Below are 12,482 nucleotides of genomic sequence, written 5' to 3'. Positions count from 1 at the left end.
GGAGGATGGAGACACTTCTGGGACAGCGAGTTAGAATAGATATTGCTAACAGGTTAATCTAGAGGTGAAAAAAATGCACTAAGTCATGTGTTGAGAGTGACTAGAATAGACAGAATGAGGGACTCTGTAGATGGAATTAGAGAAGTGCCCTTGAAGTTTACAACCACTGGAGGAAATACAATATAGCAACAACTAGGCATAAAGAAAGAAATTGCTAAGGAGCATTGAGAGACCGATTGCTCCTTTAGGTACCATTTGGGTACCATTCTCTATGAGTTCTTTGATAAGACAGATCCTTAATTCCACTCAAAGTTTTTATTAAAAATGCTTTCATTTCTACAGAAAAGTTTTAAGAAAACTATATTGCATTCCCATATATCCTTCACCTAAATTGAACCCACTGTTAACATTTTGGCACAATTGCTCTGCCATATAAACCATCTACAATATTATAATTACTATAATAATTATTATCATCTTGCTAAGCCATTTGAAAGTAATTTGCAGAGGTCATGACATCATTCATCTAGCACATATTTCCTAAGAATGTGGACATTTAAAAAAACGTAACCATAGTTCAATTCTCAAAACCAAGAAATCTAATATTGATACAACAGTACTATCTAATATGAAGTTCACATTCAAATTTCTCTTGTTGTAGTGGCTAAATGATGTTAAAACAAATCATCTCATGACTCAAAGGAATGATACTGATGGGGAACTATAGGTCATGTTACTATTTGAGAGAAGAGGGATACCAACTGACCAGTATTATGGAGAAAGAAAATGAAGTCGCTCAGTCGTGTCCGACTGTTTGCGACCCCATGGAGCCCTACCGGGCTCCCCCATCCATGGGATTTTCCGGGTAAGAATACTGGAGTGGGTTGACGTTTCCTTCTCTAGGAGATCTTATCGACCCAGGGATTGAACTCGGATCTCCCACATTGTAGTCAAACGTGTTACCATCTGAGAGTGTCCAATAAATATTTGTTTAATTTACCTAAAGTATTTGGACATTGCTTAAAAAATCATTTGCTTAGTTTTCATCTCTTATTTTTAGTTTTGGGTACCTTGCTGTTAATGGGTGAGCAAGCTAGCCCATTAGCTGTTTGAAACACTTCATCTCAGCTGCATTTCTCCTGTGCCTTGTAACAAGCAGGACTGTGCAAAGGAAAACTCTTTTATGGTCTCAATTCATATCAACCAAATACCAAGGAAAGGATCCTAATATCTTTCTAAAATGTTTTCATTTATCTTAGTGTTTAGTTGTCATAAAATCGTATGTTTAAAGTGTCCACTGGGTGTAAATGCTCCCATAAACTCTTGTAACTGAGTGACATGTGATAATGAAAGTACCTTCACAAAGAACAGCAAAATAGATCTTATTTTATTTGTAATCATCAAATACTGTGCCCCAAGGTATTGATTGAATTATACGTAAACCTGATATGGAGCTATAAAAGCATGATGGCATACTGGTTCAAAACAAACCACACACAGATTAGGCTGCAAGAAATAACCTTGATCCTAACAACATCCAGACTCTGTTGGATGTATATTGAAACAAAAATATTTCCAGACAAAAATATTTCCTGCAGGTATGTAATTTTTTAGGATTATTCTGTCAGAAATTTTATCAATCACAAAATACGAAAGATTTTTTCAATCTTTATCATTTGAGAGAGAATCGTATTCCAAACAGCCTCTCTAAATTTTGTTCTAGCTCTTTCTTTATTGCCACTGTTTATTTCATGTCATTGTGTTTACTTGGACTTGTTTTTATTTGCTATTGAAGCACCTTGAGTATTTTTAAAATAAAGGGTATGTTGATGTGTTAAAAAAGAAGAAGCTTAGTGTTTCTCTTTGAAGGCAGATATACATATATATGGTTAATTTATATTTGACAGAGGTGTCAAAGAAATTCAATGGGGAAGGGGTAATCTTTTCAATGAATGGTGCTGGAATGATTTTATAGGTGTATATGTACACAAATAAACAAGCAAAAGCAAAACAAAAAATAGGCTCAGTTTTAACCTAACACCATATAGAAAAATTAACTTCGAATTAATTTTGTTCCTAAATGTAATAGCTAAAATTATGTAACATCAAAATGAAAAAAAGAAAGAAATCTTAGTGACTGTCAGTTTGGCAAAGAATTCTTAAACACCAGGAAAAAAGTCTTAAAGAGCATTAAAGGAAAAAAATAATTGCTTCTTCCAAGTTAAAAACTTTTGCTCTTCAGAAGACAGTGTTATGAAAATAAAAAGGCAAAGGCACATTCCAGTTAAAAACACAGCAAAATATGTATTTAATAATGGGTTTTGTAAGTTGCTTGCTTCTTGGAATGAAAGTCATGATAAATCTAGACAGAGTATTGAAAAGCAGAAACATCACTTTGCTGACAGAAGTCCATATAGTCAAAGCTTTGGTTTTTCCAGTAGTTATGTATGCATGTGAGAGTTGGACCATAAAGAAGGCTGAGCACTGAAAAATTAATGCTTTTGAATTGTGGTGCTGGAGAAGATGCTTGAGATCCCTTGAACTGCAAAGAGATCAAATCAGTCACTCCTAATAAAGGAAATCAACCCTGAATAATCATTGGAAGAACTGTTGCTGAAGCTTAAGCTCCAATACATTGGCCACCTGATGGGAAGAGCCAACTCGTTGGAAAAGATGCTGATGCTGGGAAAGACTGAAGGAAAAGGATAAGAAGGCAACAGAGAATGAAATGGTTAGAGAGCATTACTGACTCAATGGATGTGAGTTTGAGCAAACTCCAGGAGATAGTTGAAGACAGAAGAACCTGGCATGCTATAGTCCATGGGGTTGCAGAGTCAGGCACAACTTAGTGACTGAACAACAAATCTAGAACGTATACTCTAACAACTCAATAACAGGAAAACACCCAAATTTTTGAAAGAGAACAAGAGATTCTAAAGATATTTTATCAAAGAAGTTGTACAGATGGCAAATAAGCACATTAAAAGTTGTTCAACATGATTGGTCATTGGGGAATTCAAATGAAAACCTTAGTGATAGACCACTACACTCCTATTAAGATGCTTAGAATGAAAAAGACTGACAATATCAAGTGTTAGCAAGATGTGGAACAACTCAAACTCTCATATACTACTGCTAGAAATGTGATATGGTATCATTACATTGAAAAACACCTTGATAATATCTTCAAAAACTAAAAATGTACCTTCCATATGATTCACCTATTCCACTCAGGTATTTATACAAGGGAAAAAAAGAAAGCATACATTCAAGATTTACACAAATTTTCAGGGCAGCTTTATTTGTAGCAGCTAAAAACTAGAAACAACATATGAATGAACAATTTATAGTATATCCATATTATGAAATATTACTTGGCAGTACAATGGAAAAACTATTGATACATGTAATGACATGGATAAATCTCAAAATAATTATGCTGCATGAAAGAAGACAAACAAAAACTACATACCATATCAGTTCAGTTCAGTTCAGTCCCTCCGTCATGTCTGACTCTCTGAGACCTCATGGACTGCAGCATGCCAGGCTTCCCTGTCCATCACCAACTTCCAGAGCTCGCTCAAACTCATGTCCATTGAGTTGGTGATGCCATCCAGCCATCTCATCCTCAGTTGTTCCCTTCTCCTGCCTTCAATCTTTCCCAGAATCAGAGTCTTTCCCAATGAGTCAGTTCTTTACATTAGGTGGCCAAAGTTTTGCAGTTTCAGCTTCAGCATCAGTCCTTCCAATGAAGATTCAGGACTGATTTCCTTTAGGATTGACTGCTTTTATCTGTTCTATTTATATGCAGTTCTAGAAAATGTAAATATCTATAATGAGAAAAAGTAGATCAATATTCACTTGGGCAGTAAGAGAGGGACAGGAGAAAAGAATTCCAAATAATCTTGACAAAACTTTGGGGATGATGATTTTGGAGTGTTCACTTATTGATTATGATGATGGCTTCATAGGTATGTACTTGTTAAAATCTGTCAAGGTGTACTCTTTAAATATGTACTTTATTGTATGTCAATATTACCTCAATAAAACTGTTTTGAAAAATTGTTCCCAAACTAACTGCTATTTTTGCTTGTTTGTAGCTTCCAAGTGGAGAAGGCAATGGCACCCCACTCCAGTACTCTTGGCTGGAAAATCCCATGGATGGAGGAGCCTGGTAGGCTGCAGTCCCTGGGGTCGCGAAGAGTCGGACACGACTGAGCGACTTCACTTTCACTTTTCACTTTCGTGCATTGGAGAAGGAAATGGCAACCCACTCCAGTGTTCTTGCCTGGAGAATCCCAGGGACAGGGAAGCCTGGTGGGCTGCCGTCTATGGGGTCGCACAGAGTCAGACACGACTGAAGCGACTTAGCAGCAGCAGCAGCAGCTTCAAAGTAATCTAGTTTCTCTTTGGAAGAGAGGTGTTGTAATATAAAGAACCCAGGCTGCTGAATTCTGAGATATAAGTTTGTGCCATTGCTCTGCCACTTCCCAGATGAGTAACCTTGTAAAAGTTCGTTTGCATTTAAGAAACTTAGTTTTCTTTCCTGGAAATTAGGCATAATAATAACCATCACACAGGATGATGGGAAGGTTGTATAATGTAGACAAAGCACCCCAAACAGTGATTTCCATGTAGAATCATTTTTCTTCTCATTCTTTTCTTCTCTCCTCTCCACCAAGTCAAGCACAGTTTGCATGTGTAACACATGCTCAGTAAATCCTTGTTTTAATCATTTACCGTTTGCTTTTTTCAATTCAGTTGGTAAAGGCATAAAAAAAGGCATCAAAAATAGGAAATCAAGAATTGTCCAATCTTATTTTTTTAAGTCTTGGCAAACTTGGAGTACTTGTAACTAGAGTGTATGGGACAATTTGACTTCTGACATAACTTTATATTCACTAAGTTACTAACTTCTCCATACACATAATACAACTATCTATAAAGATTTAGTTACAGCTATAAAATGAGATATAGCTGAATGCTGAAGAACTCATGCTTTTGAACTGTGGTGTTGGAGAAGACTCTTGAGAGTCCCTTGGACTGCAAGGAGATCAAACCAATCAGTCCTAAAGGAAATCGATCTTGAATGTTCATTGGAAGGACTGATGCTAAAGCTGAAGCTCCAATACTTTGGCCACCTGATGCAAAGAGCCGACTCATTGGAAAAGACCATCCCTGGTTCTGGGAAAGATTGAAGGCAGGCGGAGAAGGGGACGACAGAGGATGAGATGATTGGATGGTATCACCAACTCGATGGACATGAGTTTGAGCAAGCCCTGGGAAATGGTGAAGGACCGGGAAGCCTGATGTGCTGCAGTCCATGGGGTCATAAAGAGTTGGACACAACTGAGTGACTGAACAACAGCAAATAAAATGAGAATTGTGATCATAAAATTTTTGATGGGAAAAAATTGCATAATTATTTTGAAATTTCAATGATATGAATTTGTCCAAACTATACAATACTTTTATTTTCTTAATTCAGAAGAGAGAAAATGTTTGACTTGTTTAACACAGTGAACGCTCAAGAATTCAAGTAACAACTGTCTTCTTTAGGCTTTGAGAAACTTTCCATATGAAATATGCCATTGATGGTGTTTCATTCAAGCAGTTCCTTCTTGACTTCTCAAGTCTAAAGGAGACTGAGGAAGCTACTGGGAAAAGAATACAAGCATTCTATTTTTAAATACCTCTGTCAGTAAGGCCATAGCAAATTCCTCTGTAAGCCAGTTCCTTGTTATGAGGCCACTCTGAAGCCTTGGTTGATATTTAAAGACAATTTGCTTTCCAGGAGTGAGTAGATAAGATGGAAAGTCCTTTACGTACTATTAGGTAATCAGCAAAGAGATACACAAAGCCACAGTCTGGGTGGAGAACATTGATAAAAAGCTAGGCTATCATCTGGCAAAATTTAAAGCAGCTGCATTTCTTCAAGCCATTGTTTAGTGACCACTTAAATGTTGCTAGTATATCAAAAAACATCAAACCAACAAAATGAATTTCAAAACCATCACAAATTTACTCTTGATTAGTTTAGAATTTATGTTGTACCAATAATGCTTGGAAATTTGCCTTTGTTTAGAAAATTCTCTCTTTCAAAATTATTAACTGGATTGTGCTGTGGTTATTATGGAGTTCCTTAAAATATTCAAAGATAATATCTCTTCAAGGATCCATATATACTTAAAAATTTCACACTTCTGGGCTTATAATAATTTCATTCAATTTCCTCATTAAAAGTAAGTTTTTGAGATTTAAATTACTTTTTTTTAATTTATTTTTTTATTGAAGGATAATTGCTTTACAGAATTTTGTTGTTTTCTGTCAAACCTCAACACAAATCAGCCATAGGTAAATATATATCCCTTCCCTTTTGAAACTCTCTACCATCTCCTGCCCTATCCTACCCCTCTAGATAAATACAGAGCCCCTGTTTAAGTTTCCTGAGCCATACAGCAAATTCCCATTGGCTATCTATTTTACATATGGTAATGTAAGTTTCCATGTTACTCTTTCCATACATCTCACCCTCTCCTCCCATCTCCTCATGTCCATAAGTCTATTCTCCATGTCTGTTTCTCCATTGCTGCCCTGAAAATAAATTCTTCAGTACCATTTTTCTAGATTCTGTATATATGCGTTAGAATACAATATTTATCTTTCTCTTTCTGAGCCACTTCACTCTGCATAATAGGTTCTAGGTCCATCCACCTCATCAGAACTGACTCAAATGCATTCCTTTTTATGGCTGAGTAATATTCTATTGTGTATATGTACCACAACTTTATCCATTCATCTGTTTATGGACATCTAGGTTGGTTCCATGTTCTAGCTATAGTAAATAGTGCTGCAATGAACAATGGGATGTATGTGTCTTTTCAGTTTTGGTTTCCTCAAGGTATATGTCTAGGAGTGGGATTGCTGGGTCATATGGTGTTTTTTTTCCCACTTTTTAAGGAATCTCCATACCATCTTCCATAGTGGCTGTATCAATTTACATTCCCACCAACAGGGCAAGAGTGTTCCCTTTTCTCCACATCCTCTCCAGCATTTATTGTTTGTAGACTTTTTGATGATGGCCATTCTGACTGGTGTGAGGTGATATCTCATTGTGGTTTTGATTTGCATTTCTCTAATGATTAGCAATGTTGAGCATCTTTTCATGTGTTTGTTAGCCATCTGTATGTCTTTGGAGAAATGTCTGTTTAGGTCTTTATCCCACTTTTTGATTGGGAAGTTTGTTTTTCAGACATTGAGTTGTATGATCTGCTTGTATATTTTGGAAATTAATCTTTTGTCAATTTTTTCATTTGCTATTATTTTCACCCATTCTGAGGGTTGTCTTTTCACCTTGCTTATAGTTTCTTTTGTTGTGCAAAAGCTTTTAAGTTTAATAAGGTCCCACTTGTTTACTTTAGTTTTTATTTCCTTTACTCTAGGATGTGGGTCATAGAGGATCTTGCTTTGATTTATGTCATCGAGTGTTCTGCCTATGTTTTCCTCTAAGAGTTTTATAGTTTCTGGTCTTACATTTATGTCTTTAATCCATTTTGAGTTTGTCTTTGTGTATGGTGTTAGGAAGTGTTCTAATTTCATTCTTTTACTCGTAGCTGTCCAGTTTTCCCAGCACCATTTATTGCTGTCTTTTCTCCATTGCATATTCTTGCCTCCTTTGTCAAAAATAAGGTGGCCATAGGTGCATGGGCATATTTCTGGGCTTTCTATCTTGCTCCATTGGTCTATATTTCTGTTTTTGTGCCAGTACCATTCTGTCTTGATGACTGTAACTTTGTAGTACAATCTGAAGCCAGGAAGCTTGATTACTCCAGCTCCTCAAGACTGCTTTGGCTATTCAGGGTCTTTTGTGTTTCTATATGAATTGTGGAATTCATTTGAATGAATGAACAAATTCATTTGTTCTAGTTTTGTGAAAAATGCCATTGGTAATGTGGTAGGGATCACATTGAATCTGTAGACTGCGTTTGGTAATATAGTCATTTTCACAATGTTAATTCTTCCCACTCAGGAACATGGAATATCTCTCCATCTGTTCATGTTGTCTTTGAGTGCTTTCATCAGTGTCTTATAATTTTCTGTGTACAGTTCTTTTGTCTCCTTGGGTAAATTTATTCCTAGATATTTAATTCTTTTTTGTTGCAATGGTGAATAGGATTGACGCCTTAATTTCTCTTTCTGGTTTTTCGTTGTTAGTATATGGGATTCCCTGGTGGCTCAGATGGTAAAGCATCTGCCTGCAATGCAGGAGACCCGGGTTCAATCTCTGGGTTGGGAAGATCCCCTGGAGAAGGAAATAGCAACTCGCTCCAGTACTCTTGCCTAGAAAATTCCATGGATGGAAGAGTTTGGTGGGCTACAGTCCATGGGGTCGCAAAGAGTTGGACACAACTCAGAGACTTCACTTTGTTTATTGTTAGTGTATAGAAATGCAAGTGATTTCTGTGTTTTGATTTTGTATCCTGCAACTTTGCTAAATTCACTGATTAGCTCTAGTAATTTTCTGATACCATCTTTAGGGTTTTCTATGTACAGTATCATGTCATCTGCAAACAGTGAGAGCTTTACTTCTTTTTTTTTCAATCTGGATTCCCTTTATTTATTTCTCTTCTCTGATTGCTGTAGCTAGGACTTGCAGAACTATGTTGAATAATAGTGGTGAAAGTTGGCACCCTTGTATTTTTCCTGATCTTGGGGTGGGGGTGCTTTCAGTTTTTCACCATTGAGAATAAGGTTTGCTGTAGGCTTATCATATATGGCCTTTACTATGTTGAGGTAGGTTCCTTCCATGCCCATTTTTTGAAGAGTTTTAATCATAAATGGGTGCTGAATTTTGTCAGAGGCTTTTTCTACATCTATTGAGATGATCATATGGTTTTAATCTTTCAATTTGTTAATATAGTGTATCACATTGATTGATTTACATATATTGAAGAATCCTTGCAATTCCTGAAACAAACCCAACTTGATCATGGTGTATGAGCTTTTGGATGTGTTGCTGAATTCTGTTAGCTAAAATTTTGTTGCGGATTTTTGCATTTATGATCATCAGTAATATTGGCCTGTAGTTTTCTTTATTTGTGCTGTCTTCATCTGGTTTTGGTATCAGAGTGACGGTGGACTCATAGAATGAGTTTGGAAGTGTTCCTTCCTCTACAATTCTTTGAAAGAGTTTTAGAAGGATAGGCATTAGCTCTTCTCTAAATGTTTGATAGAATTCTCCTGTGAAGCCATCTGGTCCTGGGATTTTGTTTTTTGGGAGATTTTTGATCACAGCTTCAACTTCAGTGCTTATGATTGGGTTGTTCATAATTTCTATTTCTTCCTGGTTCAGTCTTGGAAGATTGAACTTTTCTAAGAATCTATCCATTTCCTTCAGGTTATCCATTTTACTGCCATATAGTTATTCATAATAGTCTCTTATAATCCTTTGTATTTCTGCATTGTCTGATGTAACCTCTCCTTTTTCATTTCTAATTTTGTCTATTTGATTCTACTCTCTTTTTGTCTTGATGAATCTGGCTAAAGGCTTGTCAATTTTTTATCTTCTCAAAGAACCAGATTTTAGCTTTATTAATCTTTGCTATTGCTTCTTTCATTTATTTTTCATTTATTTCAGCTTGGATCTTTATGATTGCTGTAGGCTTTATGGAAATCTTTATGATTTCCAGAACTGACTCAAATGCATTCCTTTTTATGGCTGAGTAATATTCTATTGAATATCGGATATTCAATATTCTATTGAATAGCTTTGTGAAATCCAGAAATCTTTATGATTTCTTTCCTTCCACTAATTTTGGGGGTTTTTTTTTGTTCTTCTTTTTCCAGTTATTTTAGGTGCAAACTTAGTTTGTCTATTTGATGTTTTTCTTGTTTCTTGAGGTAGGATTGTATTGTTATAAACTTCCCTCTTAGAACTGCTTTTGCTGCATCCCATAGGTTTTGAGTTGTGTTCTCATTGTCATTTGTTTCTAGAAATTTTTTGATTTACCTTTTCATTTCTTCAGTAACCTGATATTTAGAAACGTGTTGTTTAATCTCCATGTGTTTGTGTTTCTTACAGTTTTTTTTCTTGTAATTGATATCTAGTCTCATAGCGTTGTGGTCAGAGGAGATACTTGATATGATCCCAATTTTCTTAAATTTACTGCAGTTTGATTCATGACTCTATCCTGAAGAATGTTCCATGTGCACTTGTGAAGAAGGTATATTCTTCTGCATTTGGATAGAATGTCCTGAAGATATCAATGAAATCCATTTCGTCTAATGTGTCATATAAGACTTGTGTTTCCTGATTAATTTTCCGTTTTGATGATCTCTCCATTGTTGTGAGTGGAGTGTTAATGTCTCCTGCTATTATTGTGTTACTGTCAATTTCTTCTTTTATGTCTGTTAGTGTTTGTCTTATGTATTGAGGTGCTCCTATGTTGGGTGCATAGATATTTACAATTGTTATGTTTTCCTCTTGGATTGATCCCTTGATCATTATGTGTGTCCTTCCTTATTTCTTGTAATCTTCTTTATTTTAAGGTCTATTTTGTCTGATATGAGTATTGCTACTCAAGCTTTCTTTTGCTTCCCATTTGCATGGAATATATTTTTCCATCCTCTCACTTTCAGTCTTTATATCTTTAGATCTAAAGTGAGTTTCTTGTAGACAGCATACATATGGGTCTTGTTTTTGTATCCATTCAGCCAGTCCGTGTCTTTTGGTTGGAGCATTTAATCCATTTACATTTAAAGTAAGTATTGATATATATGTTCCTATTGCCATTTTCTTAATTGTTTGGGCTTGGTTTTTTATTTCTTCTCTTGTATTTCTTGACTATATAAGTCCCTTTAACATTTGTTTTAAAGCTGGTTTGATGGTACTGAATTTTCTTAACTTTTGTTTGTCTGAAAAGCTTTTTATTTCTCCATCAATTTTGAATGAAATCCTTGTCAGTTACTGTAATCTTGGTTGTAGATTTTTCCCTTTCAATACTTTAAATATATGCTGCCATTCCCTTCTGGCTTGCAGAGTTTCTGCTGAACGATCAGCTGTTAAGCATATGGGGTTTTTCTTGTATATTACTTGCTGCCTCTCCCTTGCTGCTACTAATATTCTTTTTTTGTGTTCAGTCTTTGTTAGTTTGATTAATCTGTGTCTTGGTGTGTTTCTCCTTGGGTTTATTCTGTATGGGACTCTTTGTGCCTCTTGGATACTTCCTTGAACATTTCCTTTTTCATATTGGGGAAATTTTCAAGTATAATCTCTTCAAAAATTTTCTCATACACTTTCTTTTTCTCTACTTCTGGGACCCCTATAATTTGAAACTTGTTGCATTTGATATTGTCCCAGGGGTCTCTGAGACTATCCTCAGTTCTTTTCATTCTTTTTACTTTATTCTGCTCTTCAGAAGTTATTTCCACCATTTTATCTTCCAGCTCACTGATTCATTTTTCTCCTTCAGATAGTCTACTCTTGATTCTTTCTAGAATATTTTTAATTTCAGTAATTGTGTTGTCTCTCTATATTTTTTCTTTAATTATTCTGTGTATTTGTTAATTGATTCTTGCATTTTCTCCATTTTATTTTCAAGATATATGACCATCTTTACTATCATTATTCTTAATCATTTTTTAGGCAGTTTGCCTAGTTCCTCGTCATTTATTTTGACTTCTGTGTTTCTAGTTTTTTCCTTCATTTGTGTAGTATTTCTCTGCCTCTCATTTTTTTTTCCAACTTATTGTGTTTGAGGTCTCCTTTACCCAGGCTTCAAGGTTGAATTCTTTCTTCTTTTTGCTTTCTGCCCACCTAAGGTTGGTCCAGTGGTTTGTGTAAGCTTCATATAGGTTGAGATTTGTGCTGAGTTTTTGTTTGTTTGTTTGTTTTTTCTTGATGGCCAAGGCTGAGTGAGATGGTAATCCTGTCTGCTGATGATTGTGTTTGTATTTTTGTTTTGTATGTTGTTTGGATGCAGCATCCTGCACAGGGTGCTACTGGTGGTTGGGTGATGTTGAGTCTTGTATTCAAGTGGGTTTTTGTGTGTGTGTGTGAGTTCTCACTATTTGATACTCCCTAGGGTTAGTTCTCTGGTAGTCTAACCATAGGGCCAGGTGTCCACAGTAGTAACTTACCCTACAGTAGAACACACCCTTTATTGGTCATTTTCTTTCCTGTCTCACTTCTCCATTCCTTCACCAGTGGATCACCTTCCAAGTAAACTATTGCACTTGAATATTCATTTCATGATCCTCTTTTGTTGGAATCTACACAAAGGCAGAACTGGGTACTTCAGGTTTAGGCAGTGCTTTCTCTGAAGACTTATTTAAAATTCATATTTTCCTTGGACGAAGGGTCAATCTTTATAAACTTGGTGTAAGATAGTTTCAAAGAGTAAGATTATACACTATTAAACGACACTTCTGAAGACAGAGAAAACATCAAGAAGGAGGGTTATCTCTAAAAGCCAACATTCCTC

The sequence above is a fragment of the Giraffa tippelskirchi genome, chromosome 14, assembly GCF_054371585.1.
Source record: "Giraffa tippelskirchi isolate mGirTip1 chromosome 14, T2T-mGirTip1v1.2.pri, whole genome shotgun sequence".
Classification (NCBI taxonomy): Eukaryota; Metazoa; Chordata; class Mammalia; order Artiodactyla; family Giraffidae; genus Giraffa; species Giraffa tippelskirchi.
Note: the sequence above shows the minus strand (reverse complement) of the source record.